This window comes from Lolium rigidum, chromosome 6 (assembly GCF_022539505.1).
Source record: "Lolium rigidum isolate FL_2022 chromosome 6, APGP_CSIRO_Lrig_0.1, whole genome shotgun sequence".
Lineage (NCBI taxonomy): Eukaryota > Viridiplantae > Streptophyta > Magnoliopsida > Poales > Poaceae > Lolium > Lolium rigidum.
The window spans coordinates 172,931,599-172,955,813 of NC_061513.1; the positions used below are offsets into that span (position 1 = coordinate 172,931,599).

General features: G+C 44.8%; 1 pseudogene; it reads right to left on the minus strand.

The window, feature by feature from the left end:
* Positions 1-2,376: 2,376 nt before the first annotated feature.
* LOC124665674 lies at positions 2,377-6,867 on the minus strand (annotated as a pseudogene).
* Between the last annotated feature and the right edge of the window lie 17,348 nt (positions 6,868-24,215).

The following is a 24,215-nucleotide window of genomic DNA, read 5'->3' on the forward strand; positions in this document are numbered from 1 at the left end:
TCTATAGATGCGAGCAAACGCTGCGAGCAACCAATCAGGCCCTTGGTCTTGGCTCATGGGTTCACAAGGTACATGTCCTCTTCTTCCCGGCATGGCAGTGTCAAAGGCTGGCAAAAAGGTTCATAATAGATCAGGTCGATGTGACGGCTTTTCGTGTAGCGGAGCGATGCTTGTGTGGGTCGAGTGGTTGGCCTTGCAGGTGTCTTATACGCAGCGTGGTGCTATAAATGTGGCTTTGTCGTTGTTCAGGTTTTCTCCCGATTTTTCTCAAATAAGCTGACTAGTCTGGGTCTTTTGACCGTCTTTTCTCTAATCAATAGATTTAGCAGTTGTCCTCATAACACTCAAAGAAAATTAAGCTATGCTTTAGATTTTGTTAAAATTAAATATCATAAAGTTTGATCAAATACTAAGGAAAACATATCAACATATACAACGTTAAATTTAATCAAATACTTAGAAAACATTTACTGATCAATAATATCATCATCATTAGGGACAGTATGAGTTTTAGAGGTGCTTGACGCAGTACTTTATTTTTCGACAGAGCATATATTAATATTGCCAAGATACCAATTACATTCAGCATCTACAATAACACGCTTGGTCAACTGTTGGATCACTGGCGACCGAGGCTCCAACTCTGCAAGATGATGTTGCTCTGGTTCATCTGGGTAGTTGTTGAAGTAGACTGCTCTGAGATAGTTCATATATGGAACTTGGGTACGGATGGTCGATGGTTAATCTCGCCTATCATTATTAGTGATATATGTAAGCTTCGTGTCACTTTTGAGTCTTCTAGTTTATGTTTAGTTCGCCGTTCAGCTGACCATGTGGCTCACAACTAAGCTAAGCATGCTTGCACTAATGTGATCTCGCAGGTTTGGCCAGCGGAATGTCCTAAGTTTTTAGTTCATAGCCTATGGGCTGATTGTAACTCTGTGTCTTATGATTAATAAAACTCACGGTATTCTCAAAAAAAGAAATCAACATCATTGTGGGATATACTTTCATGTTATGCACATTTAATATTCTAGATGTTAACTTTTTTAATGTGTACCGGTCTACCGGAGGAGAGCAATTTATTTTTGGTTGAACACAGGAACAGAGTACTTGTTGCAATGAAAGTGCAAGGAAATAAGGGTTGTTGGGTTGTACTGAACGGCAGATGATAGTTGTTGCAACAACAAGGCACCAATGTTAGTGCAACTCTAAACAGATCCCGGAAAACAGCCCATTATCTAGGGTACCCCAAAATTTCCCGGCCATGCAATCCCAACCCTCCGATGAGCAATTCAGCATGCCATGGCGAACAGATACACCCCTCCTTGCCGCGGGTTGAACGCGGGTCGCTGTCCGCGTAGCCCTCCCTCCAACAACGAGGCGGGACGCCAACGACGTCTTCGCTCATAGCATGTAACATCACCGGCTTTGGAGAACTTCATAGTGTTCTTTCTTCTCTACATGACATGGAGTACATAAGAAGAAGAAAAATCTGCCTATTCAACCATGGTACATTGCCCTAACCAAAACTACCTAACAAGTTTGAGAACTACTATGTCTACCAATTTAGTCAGCAACAATGCAAGTAATAGTTGTTGCAACAACTATATACAAATTTTAGAACTGTTGTTTCCTGATTTTTCGCTATGGTGTTTTTGCCTTCATGTGTCCTAGAACAAGTTAACCATATGCAATGTTTTCTCTTAAATCATACATTTTCTAGTTTAATTTTAGTTACTCCGTAATTTGAGATGATCTGTGTATAACATGAAATGCATAAGAACAAACAATCTAATAAGCCTGTGTACATTACCAGTTTGGCGCAACTAATAAATGAGCTAATACATGTTCCAATCTACTCCACCAAAATGCAGATATCAGTTTTTTTTTGTTTGGGTCAGATCCTTGAATACAAGGGCACTCAATTATGTTCCAAAATGCAGGCCCATGCAGCATACTGTTAGTTGGTCCACAGGGATTAGTACAAGAAGACCCTTCTATAGTGGCATCAAACAAGGACAGCAACGCATCGATCACCCCACCAGCCACACTGCTGCATATCTCGGTCCAAGATTTTCGAGATGCCATATGCACCAACATAACAGCTCAGGGCCCTCCCTTGGTCAGTGTTGAGGCAACTATTCATGCCCATGTGGTATTGCTGAACGCCAACTGATTATCTGTACCATAAAACTATCGCTATGATTGAACATACAAACAGCGTGGTGATACCAAACCCCAAGTTTCAGTACGGGTGGCAGTGCAGTGATCACATCGAGATCTATAAATGGCACATGTTGGCAAATTGCATGCGAACACCATGCTGGCATCCTCACCTTGGAACTGTCGCTTCCCATTGCAGATTAGAAGGTATAGTGGAAGTCACTGAGATTTTCGCACAGCAATGACATTTCAGATCACATTTCCTCGATCTAATTGATACACAAAAGAAGAGCTAACTCGGAGCTCAATATCACACTTCCTCGATTGATACACAAAAGAGCCAGCTCGGAGCTCAATATACTTGTAAACCTATTGGCATTTCTACTGTACACCAGGACAAGGTAGCAGCAAAAGCTTTGGACCTACGATTGCTCCCAGAGTAGAGGGGCTGGGAGAATGGGTGAGGGAATAATACATAATTGGGTTGCTAGAAATTTCGGATTTCTTCTGGGGAAGAACATTAGTATCTGTTAGAGATGCTCTTCTTGTCTCTGTCCCAGGAAGCCCTCAAAGACTCGTACTGTTGTTTTCTATCAACCACTCGATGCGAATCTCTCCGAGCTGGGCTGCTGTAGCCCTGATAATGCGGCTGATCATTTGCCATTCGCCAGCTCCTGCTCCCAGAATCACTACTCGGGGCCGAAACAGAGACAGAATCCACAACCATGTCACCCTCTAGCAAACGAAGAACCTAATAGAAAGAGAGGAAATACAGAAATCAGTGGAATAATACAGTTAACTAAAGGATATCTAGAAAAAATAATCGAATGTTGAGCCCAGAAAGAACTAACATGAGACATGCGAGGCCTTGAATGGGGATCACGTCGTATGCACAGGTTTGCTGCATGCAACATGCAACGGACCTCATTTTCGCTGTAGCGGTCCCCCAAGCGTGGGTCTATGAGCTCATCGACTGCATGCTCCTCCAAGAGATGGCGCGCCTGTCATAAATAAAAACTTTGTTAATACTCAAGCCCCACACAATGTACAAAATTTTGAGATAGCAGTATTAGTGTAGCAATTCTGAGACCCTCGGGCAATACGTTTACTAGTGAACAAGATACTATTGTTGTTTGATTGTGATTTCACAAACTTATGCAATATCCCAAAAGAACTTGTCTCGCCAGAAATATGAACTGAAGAAACTCACCCATTCAGTTAGAAACTGCTGGCCCTTCGGTCGGTTAATGTCAACAGCCTTGCGCCCAGTGACAAGTTCAACTAACACAACCCCAAAACTGTACACATCCGCCTTCTCTGTTATTTGTCCACTCTGCGCATACTCTGGTGCCAGGTAACTGCAAGGAGCCATTTAGAATCATTGAGTGCCCAAAACTGCTAAAGATGAGATATTCTGAATATTTCAATATATACCCAAATGTGCCGATGACTCTTGTATCAACACCCATGTCTCCATCAGGCTGCCATCGTGCCAGACCAAAATCTCCAACCTGTCAGAACATAATTGAAAACATACAATCCCATCATGTAATTATAACTCAGTGGGCCTGCATAATACAAGATAGGATACTGGAAGAATTTTAAAACTAAGTTTCTGCAAGATAAATATCAGACAAGTTCAACTAAAACACAGTTGCAGTTCAAGCAAACTTGCTCTACCTAAGACCCAATTCAGTATGAAACACAGTTGCAGTTCACGCAAACTTGCTCCAGAAAAGTATAGTTGCAGGATAGGCAAACCCAATTCAGTATGAAGTATGGTTCATCATTGCATCAGCAACGCAACTTTAATGTGATATCTAGAAAGAGATCTAATGCAATTACTAGAGAACAGGTACTTATTTTTAAATTGCAGTAGGCAAGTACAATCAGTACCAGAGGTTCAAAATCATGTGTGACAAGGATGTTGTTTGGTCTCATGTCACGATGGATTATACAGCCAACTCTGCATTCCTCGTGTAGATACCGCAACCCTCGCGCAGCACCAACAGCAATCTTTTGTCTAGCTGCCCATTCCAATGTTTCTTTATTATTGCGGCCTGAAAGAAATTTCAAACATAGCTTACGATAGATTTAAGCAACAACACCAACTTTTGCTTATACAAAGTGGAACAGCAACATTTGCATTAGCATGATTACATTTTTACAAATAAATGCAGGAGGGGGGGGGGAGGTCATACCATAAAGATGTGTATCCAGGGATCCATTGCAGATGTACTCATAAACAAGTAAACGCCTCCTTTCCTCAACACAAAACCCAATCAGCATTACAACATTACGGTGTTGTGCACAACTCAGAACTTCCACCTCTGAGCAAAATTCCACATCACCCTGGGAACTAGCAAGCTTATGTTGCTTGACAGCAATTGCCTGACCATCAGGAAGAACGCCTCGATGAACAGATCCAAATCCACCTTCAGCCAAGAAATTTGCCTCAGAGAAACCACCAGTTGCAAGTTCGAGTTCAGCGTAACTAAACCACCTAGGAGGTTTTCCAAACACAGGTGCTTTGTGCTGACATATTGAACACAACGGAGGTGGCCCAGGAGCTGCATTCCTGACTAATGAGACAGCATCCCTGACATTTCCTCGGAAATTTAAGTCTGATCTGCTCCTCATAGAACTTATTTCATTCAAAAGATCCAACTTCGAGATCTTCTCAAGCAGAGTATCTGCTGTTGCAGTGCGGGTTTTTCGTGGAGGTTTTCCAAGTGATCTTGCGGATACAGATCCCTGTAAAATGTCCACCATCCAAGGCTGAAGCGAGAAGGCTGCTGAGGGACTCAATGTTTCACTGTCAGTATCAGAAATGTTGACATCTGAATGCTGGATCTTATCCTTTGTTGTTTGTACCTCTTTTTCAAAGAGCCAGTTGTTGTTTCAGAAGCACAAAACGGGGAAGTCCCTGGATCTGAACTTGAGACAGAAGATGTTCCTGCTTCAGTGCTTCCAAAAGGCGTCGCTAAGTCTGGGCTGCTACTTGGTGTCACAGCTGGTCCTCGAACTGAACTCCGCGGCTCTTTTACATCAGTTGCTGTTTTAGCAGCAGGACTATCCAACACTGGTGGAAGTGAGCAGGGTCCTTTGGACTCTTTATCAGGAGATCCCACAAGATTCAACCGTAGAACTTTAGGCTGAGAACGCTTCATGACAACAATGTTGCACTGTAACTCTTCGACGCAACGCTTCTCTTCATGCTTCAACTCCCTAAGCAGCGGCAGCAGCATGGGCAGCTTAAGCAAAGAGGGCACACAAGAGTGTTGAATGTAAAGAAGAAAATTGCAGTAGTAAAGCATTGAGCATTACTTGTCTAGCACAACCCAGCTTGCTTGTGCTCGCTTAGACTCAGCAGCCACAACACCAGGAGGAGATCCAGAAACAAGCTTAACCTTCACATTTATCTACACAAATGACAAAAGGGTAATGATTAAGCATGCAAGTATATGACATGAGAAAAGCAAAGATGTATAGAAGCATTAGCTTTGACTACTACAAACCTTGCTTGGATCATAAACATCATGAAGTTTGAGCATCATCTGCGAACACAGCTCGGAGATATCAGACTTTTGATCCAACATGGTTTTATGGCCACTTGCACAATCTCCCGCAAATAGTGGAAAGCCCCAGAACTTCCTTCCTGAAAGAGAGGAAACCCATAGAGCATTTAAGAGGCAGCTAACACAAAACAGAGGGAAGAGGGAAGCACTCAACCGCGAACTTAGGGAAGCTTAGCTACTGAACAAAGTGCAACAACTTCAGTTATAATGGTAAAAGGAAGACTCCAGGAATCAACGATGGCAGCCAGCCGCATATGCATTTAAGTGTGCAAGCTAATGTGCATTTGGGTACATGATACGCTAAAGCTAAGCCCCAAAAAAACAACACGGCAGCACAGCAAAACTGCATTTGCAAAGGACGCATGTAATTGCAGAGAAAGGAAGGAATAGCGTACCAGAGCTTTGAGCGGGGATGACGACGAGGAGTATGATGCTGCCGCCGGGCTGCACGACGTGCGTCAGGGCCCATACGATGGCCGTCTTGGAGATCTCCCGTATGGCCGCACGCACCGCCACCACCACCTTCTCCGCGGCTGCTGGCGCACCCTTCTCGGCCGCGGCCGCGGCCTTCCCCTTCCTCTGCAGCAGCAGCTGCTGCTGCTTGGTAGAGCTCGCCATCACCTTCAGCAATGCCTGTAGATCAAGAGCCTCACTCTAAGTAAGGAGCTGCCGCCTAGAAATCAAACAGTAGGCCTCACTCTAAGTAAGCAGCTGCCGCCTACAAATCAAAGAGTAGGCCTCTCTGTAAGCTACAAATCAAGAACCTCTCTCTAAGCTAAGCAGCTGTGGAAGGGGGAACTGAACTGATGAGTGCTTGCACACCCAAGAAGAAGAAGCAAACAAGTAGAGGTAGCGAGAGATGCCTAGTACGAACAACGCAACAACCACGCCCGGGAGCGGTTAAATGCAAAACGAGATAGGAGTAGCGAGTACCGAGCTTCTGACAGTTGCCCCAGCGGAGCTCGACACCGAACTCTGTATACGGAACCAAAAGGCAGGCAAAGACCAGTAAAGATGGCGGCAAGGTAGTAAAAAGGAGGCGGCCTTTCCCGGCCCGGCTCCGCTGGCTGGGTCCCGAATCTCCGATGACCGAGCCGCGCACCACTTTATGGCCGGCCGCAGAGGCCGCCTGCGAATGTCCTCGCCGGCACTGTAGCCGGGATAGGGACACCGGGAAAGGGCGGAGGGAGCAGCACAAGTCTGGCCGACGAGACGGCGAGGTGACCCCGCCCCCGCCCCCGCCCCGTCGCGCAAGACAGGTCAGATTGTACAGTGTCGCGTCGTCCTTGCTAGCCTGCACGATTCCCCAGCGCGCCGTAGGAATCCCGAAAATTATTGAAGGATTGTTGGCAGATCTCGCCGCGCTACCCGCCCGCCTCGAAATTGGCCGCCGCAGCCGCAGGAGGGCAAGTGGGACAAAGCCGGTCAAATTGTACAGGAAATCTCCGCCGTCCCACATGGAGAGCGGATCTCCGACGAGATATTTTGACTCGCATTCCCTTCCATAAACGAACACCTATTCTACGAGTAGCATTTCTAAAAAAAAACGGAAAATAATCTGTCCGCCCGCAGTTTCCGGTCTCCTGCATCCGTTTGAACCGACGCAGAATCGAAGGTCGCGACAACGAAAACGCGAACCGGAACCGACGGCGGGAAGGGGACGGAGATGGAGAGACCCACCGGAGAAACGGCCGCCGGCGGCGAAGACGACGATGGGAGGAGCTCGGCGCTGCTGCCGGGCGACTGGCACGACGATGCGGGAACCCTAGGCCGCTAGAGCGTAGCGCGCGTGCGAGGAGCGGAGGCGGGTGCGCGGGTAGAGGTAGAGGTGGTGGCCATTAAAGAGCCAAGGAGCGGAAGCAATTAAACCTCCATTGCTATGCGTGACGCCTACCCTCTTCAGTTCCTACTGCCTCCCTCCTCTGCGCTTCGACTCGTAAATTTCCACTTCTGCCCTCCACTCCCCGTCGCAGTTCGCGCATTTAAAAACTGGTCGCTGTCGCCTGACGGTCCCGACGCCGTCCGTCCGTCAGATGCCGATCGGACGGCCGGGGCTTCTCCCATGAGTAAATGCGGCTCGGTCAGGGTGCTGTCTCGTGAGCAGGTGGTCCCAGCCTGCAGATGGGGACCGCCCGACAGGGTCAGGCCCCGGCCGTGGTCCCGGCGCACAGCGGACGGTACAGCCATGGTCCTGGTGGACCACGTCCACGGCACACTACCAGCCGCTCGCTGCTACCCCCAGGGTTGATCTGATCTTTGTTGCTGTTCGCCCAAAAATTTCTGAGCTCTTTTTACACGCAGGCTTTCCCTTCCCCTCGATGCAGCGATCGCATGGGGTGTCTAGGGTGAGGGTCCTTTCCCATTTCGAGTTTACGTGTACTTGATATGGGGGATTGATGTGATGGCAGGAGAGCCTGCTGGTGTCGACTAGTGGAATGGTCGTGTGTGCCTGTGGAACAAAAACTGGTAAAGAAATTTGACAGGACTACGGGATAGCACTAGTTTTCATTGCTACCTGCTGTTTTCACATGCATCAAAATAGCATGCAACACGTTGCTGTCCTTGCCATACTTTCAGATCTATAGTTTTCTTATTTTTGCGCAGCATAAAATATAATGTACTTCCTGGTGAGATTTCTGACCTATGTACTCCGTAGTAGAATGCATCGTTACCTACATCCAGAATTTTTATGTATTTTTCCAAAACGTGGAAGTGTTATTTACAAAAAAAAATGAAATAACAGCTATATGTAGCTCGGGCTACAAAAGAATGGGAATGCAAATATATGTACTCAGATCCACGCATTTACCATTTTTTGTGGCTCAAATGCAAAACATTTAAAATTGATTATTGTTCACGTTTATGAGATAAATATTAGCTACATCCATATTATATTTTCACATTTTTTTTGAAACACTATTTCTAAAAATTTGAGATGTCATTTTCAAATTTTCTAAAAAAACGTCACACTGATGGGACTGCACTAGAAAACTATGCAAACGAGCATAATCAACCCTGTACCGAGCGCGATGATTGGAACCAACAGTTTGGCTATGGACGTAGCATGGCAACGATCCAATTAGTATCTACTATACCTGCGTGTGTACTATGTACAAGAAAATATAATGAGCTCCGGCTGTCCTGTGAATGCAACGTCGATGTCACCAAGCCAAGTGGTACGCTCGCAGACAATTCAATTCAATGTCGTGCTGATCCATTGTAGAATTGTAGGTACACACAGTTCACCCTCCAAGTGTGAATCATGACTGATTATTAGGTTTGTTGTGTGATATGTACTGTACTACCATTTTGCAGCGCTAAACGTACGATGCATGTCTCCATCAAGCGGAAGAACCATCTTCTCAATGCAACAACAATAATAAGAACAACGAATGTGTCAACTAAGAAACCGGAAAGGAGTAGGCTTAACATGCAATAAAAATATATTCACCCATATACACATGGGAATGAAATATGGTTCTAGAGAGTGGACAAATGGGGGCCGAGATATATGTAGCTGTTTATTTTCAAATACATAAAGTTCCAAAAGGAAAAAATCTGAAATAAAATTCTAGGAGTACTGTTGTGGATATACTCCTAGAATTTTGTTTCATATTTTTTGAAACTTTGAAATACGAATTTGTAGTGTTTGAAAATAAAGTGCTACATGTAGCACGGCCTCCATTTAAAAAAAAAATTGTGCTAGCTACAATAGTGACAAGGGATTAACTTATCAATGCCTACAGATTGTAGACTAGGGTTTTAGTCGGAAGTAGAGGGCAAGTAGATTTCGAAGGTTTCAGCCGAAAAGTACTCGACGATTATGAAATTCTAGGGTTACGTGAACAATGAATCGATCCTCTCTTTGTCCCTCGACTCCCCCCTTATATAGGAGGCGGAGCCGAGGGATTCGTAATACATAAGTTACAGAGTCCGGGAGGGTTTCCAACCCGCCCCGCAAGATTACAAGTAGTTCTTCCTAATACAACTCTAGCTTTCCTTAATAATAACTTGGGCTTCCGAATCTTCTTATTCTTCGAGTTATGAGCGTTCATTAAACCCAGGGTACTATCTTCGGCATGCCCATTGGGGATGTCTATGTCAGTAGCCCCCGAGATTTTGCTTGAATCGAAGAATCAGGGAAAATCTCCAACTTAAGTTATTCAATAACTCTGTCGACTTTTATCACATATCCTTGGATACACAATTATATATTGTACAGAGATGATGGTAGTTGGGGCTAGTTCATCTGACGGATCAGGTACTAGTTAACTTCTCTAGTGGCAATCCGCAAAAACCTACTTCAAGATCACGTCCCTGGACATGATCTCGGGATACTGGTGTAAACTTCGACAGGTGCCGCTTAAGGTCTTACCATTCTGTCGAGTCCCAGTCATATTTTTTCGGGTACCTAACGCGTCCGTTAGGATTTTTCTTCGTATTTGTTGATACGGGAAAAAGTAGCAAACCGACGTTAGAGATGGTGCCACGCCGCTCAGAACGGATCTGGGGTCTTACCTTCGCAAAGTTTTGCGGCATTCAGAGATTATTCGCAACTTTGGCGCTCTGAGAATATATTATCGAGTGCTTTTTCGGCTGTTGGAATAGCACATTTTATTGAGTCAACGGATGACTTATATTGCCCTCCCGATGGGAGTATATGTAGAGTTAATTGTATAACTCGAAATATGCTCACTTGTTTCCTTCTTTCTTATTTTTATCATTTCATCGGGCAGGCGAACAGCGTTCCCGATGGGAGTAGCCCCCGAGGCTACAGCCAAGGACTAGTGCTTGGTTGTAGGCTCAACACTTTAATGCCTCATGTCGCTATATTGTCATTCTTTGTCGAACTTTTCATATCTATCGGGTGCGCGACCAGCGCTCCCGATGGGAGTAGCCCCCGAGGCTATGAACAAATGCTTGCATTTGGTCATAGGCTCTCGCCATTTCTATTTTGACAGACTCAAATTTTCCTTTTTCTAAAGTAGCCCCCGAGCATTTGGGCAAAAACTTGTATTTGATCAAAGGCTCTCGAAATAATCAATAATCTTCTGCTGTCGCCATTCTTATGAAGCTTCATAGCCGAGATTTTCTCTTGCCATGGTGACATCATTGCTGACGATAGCCACGATTACTGTATCGGGAAAACGCGAGAACTGCTCTCTCTCTCTCTGTCCTGCGGGCCCAAATTTCTTATCAAGTTGACACGTCGTGCAAGTGGGGGACACACGTCCTCCACTTTTCCTGGCGTACGCACTGTAGCGCCTGTTCCTTCCCTTCTCAGAGAAATTGCGTTTTTACCCCTTGTCCACGTGTACACCATCTATCTCACAATTTCTCCATCCAACGGTGCGTCGATTCACCGCACCTCTACTTAAGGTCATCGTCTTCCTCCTTCCTGTTGACCGCCAAAACCCACCGTCGGGCAGCGACAGTCAGCACTAGTAGAGCCGGGAAGAGCCTAGAGCTGCGGCTGGCTGAGACCCCTCCGAGCGACGGCCCGCAATGCTCTTCTGGTCACACGCGGCGATGCGAAGTGCAAGGGCGTGCCACCTGACCTATACCTGGTCGGGAAGGTGATGGGGAATGCCTCGCTTAGTTCCCGCATGGCATACACGTAAACATTAAATACGAGCCTCGATCGGCTCTCGAAGTTATCTCGTGAATCGGCTCAAAGAGCCGATCCACCCATGATCCGTGCGGGGTGCACGAATACTTGGTGATCCTGCTTGATCAAGATAAAGCTAATGAGATCTACGACGATTTAGGGTTTTCACCGCATAATCGGATCATCCTACTCCAGGTTGGGCCTCGCGGCCACGCACGGTGCTCATAAGCCGATCCTAAACAAGGCCAAAGAACCAACAATGTAGTTGATCCACGGAACATCCTGTTTAGGACTTGCGAACGCCACCCTACATGCCACTGGATCCTCCCCCCCTTTGTAAGGCCTAACTATTGCGGATATTAAACTAATCCTTGCAGAGCAAGGAGCAATCGTAACGGATCGGATCTACTAAACGATGAACAAGCGGGGTGCCGCCCCCATGCCCGAGATAGGCATGAGGACGGCTAGATATGCAAGGGTTGCACTACGTAAGCATGTTTATACGAAGAACAATGCTAACCCTAACACATCTATGATAACTACGTTGCCCGCCATCAAAGACGCTTCAGTACGGGCAACGCATGAACAATGTGGAGCTTGTGCTGCCTAGATCGCAAGATGCGATCTAGGCAGCATGTCGCTTACCTGATTGAAACCCTCGAGACGAAGGAGTTGGCGATGCGCCGAGATTGGTTTGTTTTGGGGTGAACGTTGTGTTGTTGTTTATTCCATAAACCCTAGGTACATATTTATAGTCCAGGGGACTTTCTAATGTGGGCATGCACCAAACCGTGCACGGGTAAAACTCTAACTTCTAAACTAAGATGCGATCTAATATGTTACAGATACACGGGCAATTTAGCCCAACTTGGTATAAAAGGCCGATTCACGTATTTCTTCCATGTATATATCTTCAAACCCATCTTGATCGCGGCCCACCTCGACTCGGTCAAATTCTGGTGATAACACATGCCCCCTGGTTTTGGAAATGACATTTCCAAAATCATTACGCTTTCTTTCGTCGGGTCATGTTGTGGCGGAGCAGAAACCTGCCGCAGAATCCTTCATCATGATGCCTTGCCCCTTCCGCTTCCACTTCTCGCGTGGCCTGCGAAATTTTTCTGTTGGGCACCACTTCCTCGGAGACTGTTGTAGCACTGAATCTCCCTCATATCCCCTTTTATCTGGTTTCTCAGTGACCTTTATAGCCCTGCTCTGTCCCTTTGAAGAAGATTATGAGGGAGGGCCAGCCGATGACGTCTCAATCGGCTTCTTAAGAACATAGTATCTACCAACTCCGTTGCCCCCCGAGCCTCAGTCAAGGCGAGAACAGCGGCGAGCCAGCCAAATGGTCCACCATCGGTCTCCACATCGCAATGCAGCGCCAGCCGATTCGAACAAAATCGGCTTCCCAGAGCAAAAAGCCTTCGGTGGTGAGTCGTCCCCCCGAACCATCATCTTGGCGAGACCGATGCAACTTACCCTTGACCCGATCTGCATGTTCATGCTGTTCTTGTTGTCGATCGGGGTTGTGATCCTTCAAACTTGCCAAAAGGAGTTGGAGGTCCTTGAAGAGAGGATCTCGCGTCCAAACACTTCCATTGAAGAGTTCATCCAATAGAGCCTCTCCATGTAACTTGATAACTCGCTTCATGTAATCCCGGAGCACCAACTCTGTTGGAAGGACGAGCACCATGTTTGAGCCAGCCGATGTCTCATCATCGGCTTTCCTTTGCTTGGAGCGCCACTCGAACCCGGTACTCGAATGCAGTCTTGTGTATATCTTCCGGATATTGTCAACACAAAGTAATATAACGAGTGCAATATGCAAGTATGTAGGAATCAATGCACGGTTAACACAAATGTTTGCCTTTTTTTAGATAGAAGTAAATGGGTAAACCGACTCAACAATAAAAGTAGAAGAAAGGCCCTTCGCAGAGGGAAGCAGGGATTAAATCATGTGCTAGAGCTTTTTAAGTTTTGAAATCATATAGAGAGTATAAAAGTAAAGTTTTGAGAGGTGTTTGTTGTTGTCAACGATCGATAGTGGGTACTCTAACTACCTCATCAACCAGACTTTCAAGAGCGGCTCCCATGAAGGACGTTCTCTCTACCAGCAAGGTAGATCATCCCTCTTCTCTTTTGTCTACACATGTACTTTAGTTTAGTTTTTTTTTTTTTAGATGACACTCCTCCCAACCTTTGCTTTCTCAAGCCATGGCTAACCGAATCCTCGGGTGCCTTCCAACAATCACATACCGTGAAGGAGTGTCTATTTTCAAAATGAAGTTGCTTACTGATGAATCAAAGCAAAACATGTGAAGAGAATTATTAATGCAAGTTAATTAATAGGGGTCGGGAACCCCGTTGCCGGCTCTTTTGCAAAGTTATTGGATAAGCGGATGAAGCCACTAGTCCATTGTGAAAGTCTCGTCAAAAGTAAATGACAAGATCGAAAGATAAAACACCACATACTTCCTCATGAGCTATAAAACATTGACACAAATAAGAGATAATAGCTTTTGAATTGTTTAAAGGTAGCACATGAAGTATTTGCTTGGAATGGCAGAGAAATACCATGTAGTAGGTGTATATGGTGGACACAAGTGGCATAGTGTTTGGCTCAAGGATTTTGGATGCATGAGAAGTATTCCCTCTCGATACAAGGTTTAGGCTAGCAAGGTTGTTTAAAGCAAACACAAGTATGAACCGATACAAAAAAACTCACATAAAAGACATATTGAAAGCATTATAAGACTCCATACCGTCTTCATTGTTGTACCTTTTATCATTATATCGAAACCGATCGCTTGAACCGGCCTCCTCTCCGTCCTTGCCATGGCGGTAAACGAATGAGCTACCATGTAGTTAACTTCCCGACGCGAGCTCGGGTCCGTTTTTCCGAAGGGGTGGACAGATCTACTTGGTCGAGGGCGCCCTTGGCTGTAAAGCCGTCCCACCTGATGCCATGAGAACGGGTCTTCGAGAAAGAGCCGATGAGGTCGGCCTCGAGGACTGCCTTGATCTCGTCATGTTTCTTCTTGAGGTCAGCAGGCAGCTCCTCGTAGGTGACTGGCGTGCCGTCCGCCGCCATCTCAGATGTAGATGGCGATGTGGTTGATGTAGATGATTGTCCCACCGGCGTGCCGTGAATGTGTTGACCGCCAAAACCCACCGTCGGGCAGCGACGATCGGCACTAGTAGAGCCGGGAAGAGCCTAGAGCTGCGGCCGGGCCGAGACCCCTCCGAGCGACGGCCCGCAATGCTCTTCCGGTCACACGCGGCGATGCGAAGTGCAAGGGCGTGCCACCCGACCTATACCCGGTCGAGAAGGTGATGGGGAATGCCTCGCTTAGTTCCTGCATGGCATACGCGTAAACATTAAATACGAGCCTCGATCGGCTCTCAGGTTATCCCGTGAATCGGCTCAAAGAGCCGATCCACCCATGATCCGTGCGGGGTGCACGAATACTTGGTGATCCTGCTTGATCAAGATAAAGCTAATGAGATCTACGACGATTTAGGGTTTTCACCGCATAATCGGATCATCCTACTCCAGGTTGGGCCTCGCGGCCACGCACGGTGCTCATAAGCCGATCCTAAACAAGGCCAAAGAACCAACAATGTAGTTGATCCACGGAACATCCTCGTTTAGGACTTGCGAACGCCACCCTACATGCCACCGGATCCTCCCCCTTTGTAAGGCCTAACTATTGCGGATATTAAACTAATCCTTGCAGAGCAAGGAGCAATCGTAACGGATCAGATCTACTAAACGATGAACAAGCAGGGTGCCGCCCCCATGCCTGAGATAGGCATGAGGACGGCTAGATATGCAAGGGTTGCACTACGTAAGCATGTTTATACGAAGAACAATGCTAACCCTAACACATCTATGATAACTACGTTGCCCGCCATCAAAGACGCTTCGATGACGGGCAACGCATGAACAATGTGGAGCTTGTGCTGCCTAGATCGCAAGATGCGATCTAGGCAGCATGTCGCTTACCCGATTGAAACCCTCGAGACGAAGGAGTTGGCGATGCGCCGAGATTGGTTTGTTTTGGGGTGAACGTTGTGTTGTTGTTTATTCCATAAACCCTAGGTACATATTTATAGTCCAGGGACTTTCTAATGTGGGCATGCACCAAACCGTGCACGGGTAAAACTCTAACTTCTAAACTAAGATGCGATCTAATATGTTACAGATACACGGGCAATTTAGCCCAACTTGGTATAAAAGGCCGATTCACGTATTTCTTCCATGTATATATCTTCAAACCCATCTTGATCGCGGCCCACCTCTGACTCGGTCAAATTCTGGTGATAACACTTCCACACTTTCGCTCGCGCCGATCCTCTGCTCTCCTCTGTCAAAATCCCCATTGCGCCCAACACATCTCGAGCTCAACCATACTCACGCTCTTCTCCTGCGCCATTGTTGATGCCACCTCGGAGACTCACCAGGTACAGCACTCCCGAGTCCAAGATGGCATCCGCGGATCTGGGGAGCGCTGAGTGGGAGAGATCCAAAATCTCCCCCCAAGACATCAACTTGCTAAAGAAACTTGGGATCAACAAGAAGCAAGACGCGCTGCGCTTCCCCGGCGAAGAAAGCTATCCAACCCCTCCTATGGAGTATCAGGTCAGTTTCGTTGACCACCTCATCCGCGGCCTACCTGCCCCCATTCACAGTTTTTTATGGGGGTTGCTTTTTGTGTACGGATTGCAACTTCATCATCTTACTCCCAACTCCATCCTCCACATCTCAATCTTCATCACTCTTTGTGAATCCTTCCTTGGAGTCCAGCCTAACTGGGCTTTATGGAAACACATTTTTCTCTGTCGCCGCAATGGCTCTGCCAATGTTTCCTATAACATAGGCGGCGTTGTTATCTGCGTTCGCCCTGATGTCGAGTACTTTGACGTCAAATTCCCTGACTCCGTTCAAGGGTGGCGCAAAAAATGGTTGTATATTGATACGTCCCAAACGTATCTATAATTTCTTATGTTCCATCCTACTTTTATGATGATACTCACATGTTTTATACACATTATATGTCATTATTATGCATTATCCGGCACTAACCTATTGACGAGATGCCGAAGAGCCAGTTGCTGTTTTCTGCTATTTTTGGTTTCAGAAATCCTAGTAAGGAAATATTCTCGGAATTGGACGAAATCAACGCCCAGGGTCCTATTTTTCCACGAAGCTTCCAGAAGTCCGGAGAGGAAACGAAGTGGGGCCACGAGGTGGCTACACACTAGGGCGGCGCGGCCCAAGCCCTGGCCGCGCCGGCCTGTTGTGTGGGGCCCTCGTGTGGCCCCCTGACCTGCCCTTCCGCCTACTTAAAGTCTTCGTCGCGAAACTCCCGACACCGAGAGCCACGATACGGAAAACCTTCCGCAGACGCCGCCGCCGCCAATCCCATCTCGGGAGATTCAGGAGATCGCCTCCGGCACCCTGCCGGAGAGAGGAATCATCTCCCGGAGGTCTCTTCATCGCCATGATCGCCTCCGGATCGATGTGTGAGTAGTTCACCCCTGGACTATGGGTCCATATCAGTAGCTAGATGGTTGTCTTCTCCTCATTGTGCTATCATGTTAGATCTTGTGAGCTGTCTATCATGATCAAGATCATCTATTTGTAATCCTACATGTTGTGTTTGTTGGGATCCGATGAATATTGAATACTATGTCAAGTTGATTATCAATCTATCATATATGTTATTTATTTTCTTGCATGCTCTCCGTTGCTAGTAGAGGCTCTGTCCAAGTTGATATTTGTGACTCCAAGAGGGAGTATTTATGCTCGATAGTGGGTTCATGCCTCCATTAAATCGGGACAAGTGACTGAAAGTTCTAAGGTTGTGGATGTGCTCGTTGCTACTAGGGATAAAACATCGATGCTTTGTCTAAGGATATTTATGTTTATTACATTACGCACCATACTTAATGCAATTGTCTCGTTGTTTGCAACTTAATACCGGAAGGGGTTCGGATGATAACCTCGAAGGTGGACTTTTTAGGCATAGATGCATGTCGGATAGCGGTCTATGTACTTTGTCGTAATGCCCTGATTGAATCTCATAGTACTCATCATGATATATGTATGTGCATTGTTATGCTTTCTTTATTTGTCAATTGCCCAACCGTAATTTGTTCACCTAACATCTGTTTATCTTATGGGAGAGACACCACTAGTGATCTGTGGACCCCGGTCCTATTCTTTACATCTGAAATACAATCTACTACAATTGTTCTTACCGTTCTTCGCAAACAATCATCATCTTCCACACAATACGTTTAATCCTTTGTTACAGCAAGCCGGTGAGATTGACAACCTCACTGTTACGTTGGGGCAAAGTTCTGTGATTGTGTTGTGCAGGTTCCACGTTGGCGCCGGAATCCCTGGTGTTGCGCCGCACTACACTCCGCCACCAACAACCTTCAACGTGCTTCTTGACTCCTACTGGTTCGATTAAACCTTGGTTTCTTACTGAGGGAAACTTGCTGCTGTGCGCATCACACCTTCCTCTTGGGGTTCCCAACGGACGTGTCAACTACACGCATCAAGCAAATTTCTGGCGTCGTTGCCGGGGAGATCAAGACACGCTGCAAGGGGAGTCTCCCACATCCAATCTCTTTACTTTGTTTTTGTCTTGCTTTATTTTATTTTACTGCTTTGTTCTCTTATATCAAAAACACAAAAAAAATTAGTTGCTAGTTTTACTTTATTTACTGTCTTGTTCTCCATATCGAAAACACAAAAAAAATTAGTTACTTGCATTTAGTTTATTTAATTATCATGTCTAGCTCTGTACCTGTTACTTCTTCACCTGAGGAATTAGTCTTTACTTTTAAACAAGGGGATGAGGAAAGTTTTAAAGATGCTTGGTCTAGAATTTTTGATTCTTATCGTAAAGCTGAACCTCAAATGACTCTAAGTTTGCTCCTTAGTAATTTTTATTTTGGTCTTATGATTCGCTATAGACATGCCTTGGATGCTATAGTAGGAGGAGATTTCCTTCATTGCAACGGGGATCAAGCTTTTAATGCCATAAAAAAATTGGTTGCATCACATAGTTCAGCTAATAACTTTGATTCAGCTCTTATTAGCATTTATAGTAGATTGAACACTCTTGAGACAAGTGCATCTTGCTTGAAAGAAAATTATAGTTATGTTCGTAATCGTCTTGATCAAGTTTTAGTGAACTACGAACCTTCAAAATGGGAACCTACTATTAAAGTTGTTATTGGTGGTGAAACTTTTCATGCCCATTGTGATATTATGTCTGAATTTTGCCTTATGCCTAAGAGTATCTATGAATCTTTGACACTTTGGGGACTTGTTGAAGGGGGAGAAGGAATAACTCTTACTGATAACTCTGTTATAATTCCTAATGGAATAGCCGAGGGTGTGCATACAACTGATACGTCCAAAACGTATCTACTTTCCCGAACACTTTTGCTATTGTTTTGCCTCTAATTTGTGCATTTTGGATGCAACTAACACGGACTAACGCTGTTTTCAGCAGAACCGCTTCGGTGTCTCGTTTTTGTGCAGAAATCCAACTTTCGGGAAAAACCTCGGAATTTATGCAGAAGGCCCTATTTTCCCAGGAAACTAACGGAGCCGAAGGGCAATTGAAGTGGAGGCCCGAGGGCCCCACACCATAGGGCGGCGCGGCCCGGGGGGCCCGCGCGGCCATGTGGTGTGGCCCCTCGGCCGGCCTCCGACGCCCTCCTTCGGACTACTTATTCGCCTCGACCTAAAAACGCACGGAGAGAAGTCGAAGTCGCCGTAAACCCTCCGGAACGCCGCCACATCGCGAAACTCCGTCGCGGGAGCCGAAGTCTCCGTTCGGCACTCCGCCGGGACGGGGAATTGGAGGAGATCATCACCGCCATCACCGCCAACGCCTCTCCATCAACCAGCAATGTTTCCCCCATCCATGTGTGAGTAATTCCCCCGCTGTAGGCTGAAGGGGATGGTAGGGATTGGATGAGATTGGTCATGTAATAGCATAAGATTGTTAGGGCATAGTGCCTAGTGTCCGTAGATGGTACTTTTATGATATTGTTGCAACTTGTTATGCTTAATGCTTGTCACTAGGGCCCGAGTGCCATGATCTCAGATCTGAACATGTTATTGATTCATGAAGATATTCGTTGTTTATGATCTTACCTGCAAGTTGTATACACATGTTGCTGTCCGGAACCAATGGCCCCGAAGTGACAGAAATCGGGACAACCGGAGGGAATGGCAGTGACGTGAGGATCACATGTGTTCACGGAGTGTTAATGCTTTGCTCCGGTACTCTATTAAAAGGAGTACCTTAATATCCAGTAGTTTCCCTTGAGGCCCGGCTGCCACCGGCTGGTAGGACAAAAGATGTTGTGCAAGTTTCTCATTGCGAGCACGTACGACTATAATTGGACCACATGCCTATTGATTGATTAGTACTTGGACACCGTTTTATTATTATCTGCAAATGCCCTGCTATGATTGTTACATGAGTTTCTCTCATCCATGCAACGCCCGTCATCCGTCCCCGTGCCTACAGTATTTTAATCCTGCTGTTTACTAAAATCACTACCGCTGTCTTTGTTACTCTGCTCGTTGTTATTTCACTACTGCTATTGCTATAAAACTGTTACTATCGATAAACTCTTGCGAGCAAGTCCGTTTCCAGGTGCAACTGAATTGACAACTCCGTTGTTAAGGCTTCCAAGTATTCTTTGTCTCCCCTTGTGTCGAATCAATAAATTGGGTAATACTTCCCTCGAAGACTCGTTGCGATCCCCTATACTTGTGGGTCATCAAGACTATTTTCCGGCGCCGTTGCCGGGGAGCATAGCTTTATTTGGAAGTTCACTTGGATTAATATTGTTCGCTGCAAATTCTCCATCATGGGTAAACCTCGCGATACTAAGATCGCCATATTACCATCCACTACAAGAAAAGGTACAATTCCGAGTACCTCCGCTACACTTGATTCACCATCTGTGATTGATAAACTTGTTTCACCGCCACATGCTTCGCATGCGGGTACATCCGCTGAATCTGAACACTCTCATAATATTGATAATGTTTCTGCTGTGCTTGATGATAGTGGTTCATTGGGATCTTTTCTAGATGCTACAATTGCTAAATCTAGACAAATTGAAAATACTGAAACTCCTAATGCTACTACACCTGTTAGTTCACCTGAACTTGAATACTCTAGTGATGATCTTGAGGAAGATTATGTGGAGCTTGATGATGATTTTATTGAAAAATGTAATGCTACTACTGATGCAAGAAAAATTAAAAAGTTGCTTGCAGAACACACTGTTAGATATAAACTGTCTCCTGATCCTAAATTTGCCACATCTCCTATAAACATTAGGGATAAAGATTATGATTTTTCTATTGATCTATCTCATATAGCTATTGTTGAGAAAACACCTTTTTGTGGTACTGAAAAAGAAAGTGCTGTTGAACACATGACTGAGTTATCTACTTTGAGTAGCTTGTTTTCTGATGATGTTAAGAAGCGTACTTACTTTGTTGCTAAAATATTTCCATTCTCATTGAAGGATGACGCTAAAACTTGGTATAATAATTTGCCACCTAATTCTATTAAAAGTCCGAAAGAATTGCTTGATGTTTTCTTCCGCAAATACTTTCCTGCTAGTGCTCAACATGCTGCTTTGCAGAGAGTTTATAATTTTGATCAGGGAGATGAGGAGAAATTGCCTGAGGCTTGGGCGAGATTTTGCTCTCTTATTAGAGCTTTGCCTGACCATGATTTAGAAAAGCATGATTTACTTGATATATTTTATAGTGGACTAACCATTGAGTCTAGGGCATACCTGGATAGTTGTGCTGGTTGTGTTTTCAGGAAAAGAACTCCGGACGACGCTCGAAGAATTATTGGCTAAAATAGGCCGGAATTATGATGATTGGAATACGCCCGAACCAACTCCAACGCCAATAGTGAAGAAGAGGGGTTTAATTAAATTGAATGATGAAGATATGAGGGAAGCCAAGAAGTCTCTCAAGGAGAAAGGTATTAAATCCGAAGATGTGAAGAATCTACCTCCTATAGAAGATATATGTGAGATAATTCCCCCTTCATCCATGGTTGAGGTAAATTCCCTTCAACGCTTTACTAGGGAAGATATTCCGTATTCAAAACCTCCTGCGCAATGCTTAGATGAGTTTGATAATTATATTGTTAAGCAAGAAAATTTTAATATGAGAGTAGAGAATCATCTAATGGAAAATTCTCAAGCTATTAGTCAATTGCATGATATTGTGGAGAGAACCTCCAATGATGTTAAGATGCTTGTTAAACATTTTCATATGATTCAAACTCAAATTGATCAACTCACTAAAGTGCAAAATGACTTGCTAGGAAATAATGCTAAAGAAAAACATGCTTATGAAGTAACAACTAGAGGTGGTGTCTCTACCCAGGATCCTCTATATCCTGAAGGGCATCCCAAAAGAATTGAACAAGATTCTCAACGCATTGAACCTAGAGCTCATTCTAGGAAAAAGAAGAAGAAACATAAAAATGTTGTAGAATCCTCCGAACCTCGTTAATGATCCTAATAGTATTTCTATTTCGATGCTGAAACCGAAAGTGGTAATGAACATGATAATAGTGAAGATAATGATAAGAATGATACTCCCGATAAAGAAGAGGTTGAAGAAGAACCCGAAAAGCATGCTAAAAATAAAAAGTATACTAAAGAAGATTTTATTAGCTGAGAAACATGGTAATGAAAGAGAACCTTGGGTGCAAAAGCCAATGCCTTTTCCTGCTAAGAAACTAAAATCAAAGGAAGAAGAACACTATAATAAATTCTGTGATTGGATGAAACCTTTATTCTTGCAAATCCCTTTAACTGATGCTATTAAATTGCCTCCTTATTCAAAGTATATGAAAGATATTGTTACTAACAAAAGGAAAATCCCCAATGAGGAAATTTCTACTATGCTTGCTAATTACTCTTTCAATGGCAAAATTCCAAAGAAGTTGGGCGACCCGGTATACCTACTATTCCTTGTTCTATTAAGAATAATTATGTTAAAACTGCTCTATGTGACTTGGGAGCCGGTGTTAGTGTTATGCCTTTTTCTCTTTATAAGAGACTTTACTTAGATAAGTTGATACCTACTGATATATCTTTGCAAATGGCTGATAAATCTACTGCTATTCCTGTTGGTATATGTGAGAATGTCCCTGTTCAAGTTACTACTAACCGCTTGATATTAACTGATTTTGTTGTGTTGGAAATGCCCGAAGATGATAATATGTCTATTATTCTTGGGAGACCTTTTCTTAACACCGCAGGGGCTGTTATTGATTGCAATAAAGGAAAGGTTACTTTCAATGTTGATGATAAGGAACACACCGTCTATTTCCCCAAGAGGATTGAAAAAGCGTGCGGAGTTAATACTATCTCTCATGTGAGAACTATCAAAGTGGGAACCATCGATTGTCCTATATATGAGCCTAAAGAAGAATATCAAACTCTTGTTATTGGATCCATATCAATACAATTCAAGGTAACATGATTGATTTGAGGTTTATTTCTTCATATGCTATGTAAAATTTATTTGGTGGCAAGACTTGATCAACCTTGTTAACAAATACCTTTTATATGCATAGAGGAGGTAAACAACATCTCTTTCTTTCTCCACTTGCTTTAGTTGCTGTAGCACTTTTAATTTGCAAAGTTTCTTAGTTGATTTGAGATTTCAAAAATTTTCCTGGCCAATAATAATAAATTTAATACCCAGAAAATGTGCATTTTTCAAAGTTTTCAAAAATTCGCGAAAATTACACCGTTGGTCCTATTTTTCGACGAGGCACCTAGGAGCACCAGAGGATGACCTGTGGGGCACCAGAGGGCGCCAAACCACAGGCCGGCGCGGCCAAGGAGGTGGCCGCGCCACCATGTGGTGTGGGCCCCTCCTTGCCCCACTTTGCCATCTCTTTCTCCCAGCACCTTCTCTCTCCCGAAAAAACTCGTACCAAGTTCATCTCTCTCGCGTTTTTGCTCCAGAGCTCCAGATTTCTCGATCTCTTTGCTCAGCCCAGATTTCTGTCTGAAATTTGGCACATTTGCTCTTCGGTATGTGACTCCTCCACCCATCCAAGTAGAATTTCGTTTGGTTGAGTATATCTTGAATATTTTGCTGCTGTAGGTAACATGTTTAGTGAGCTTGCATGCTTGTTCTAAGTGGTAGAAACTAGTTTTGATGCATGATTAGTACTCTAGCAAGTCCCTATAGTAGTTCCCCTCAATTTTATGTCACCAAATCAAAAAATTTATATTGGTTGTTGAATTCCAGGGGAGATTGGTCGGTCACAGAAGGTGCACTGGATGCACATATAGAGAGAGGAGGCCAACATGCAAGAGACGACATAGAGGTCGAGGAGCACCTCGACTCATCATCCGATGCAGCAAGTTCCTCGCATCAACATGGTGGATATGCGGAGCCTCCACGCTTTTCTTCTGCGCAGGAGCTTTACTATGACTACTCCATGGACTACCCACCGGCGAGGAACGACCCTCGTTGGGTTTGAACTCCACTTAGGCCAAGAGCCTAAGCTTGGGGGGAGGTATACCGGCATCACTCATTCTTTGCATATTATGATTGCTGGATACTTGTATATACTTGTTTAGTCTCTTTGAGTGGTTTTCTAATGAGAGGAAGATGATATTTGGGGAAGTGCTGCCTGAAAACAGATTCTGGGCTGTTACCGTAAAAATTCGTGCGCACAGCCAGAACGTTATTTTGAGTTGAAAATTTTTGTGCAGGTTCCCCAGGTTGTTATCTAACTTTCATTAGTTGAACACTT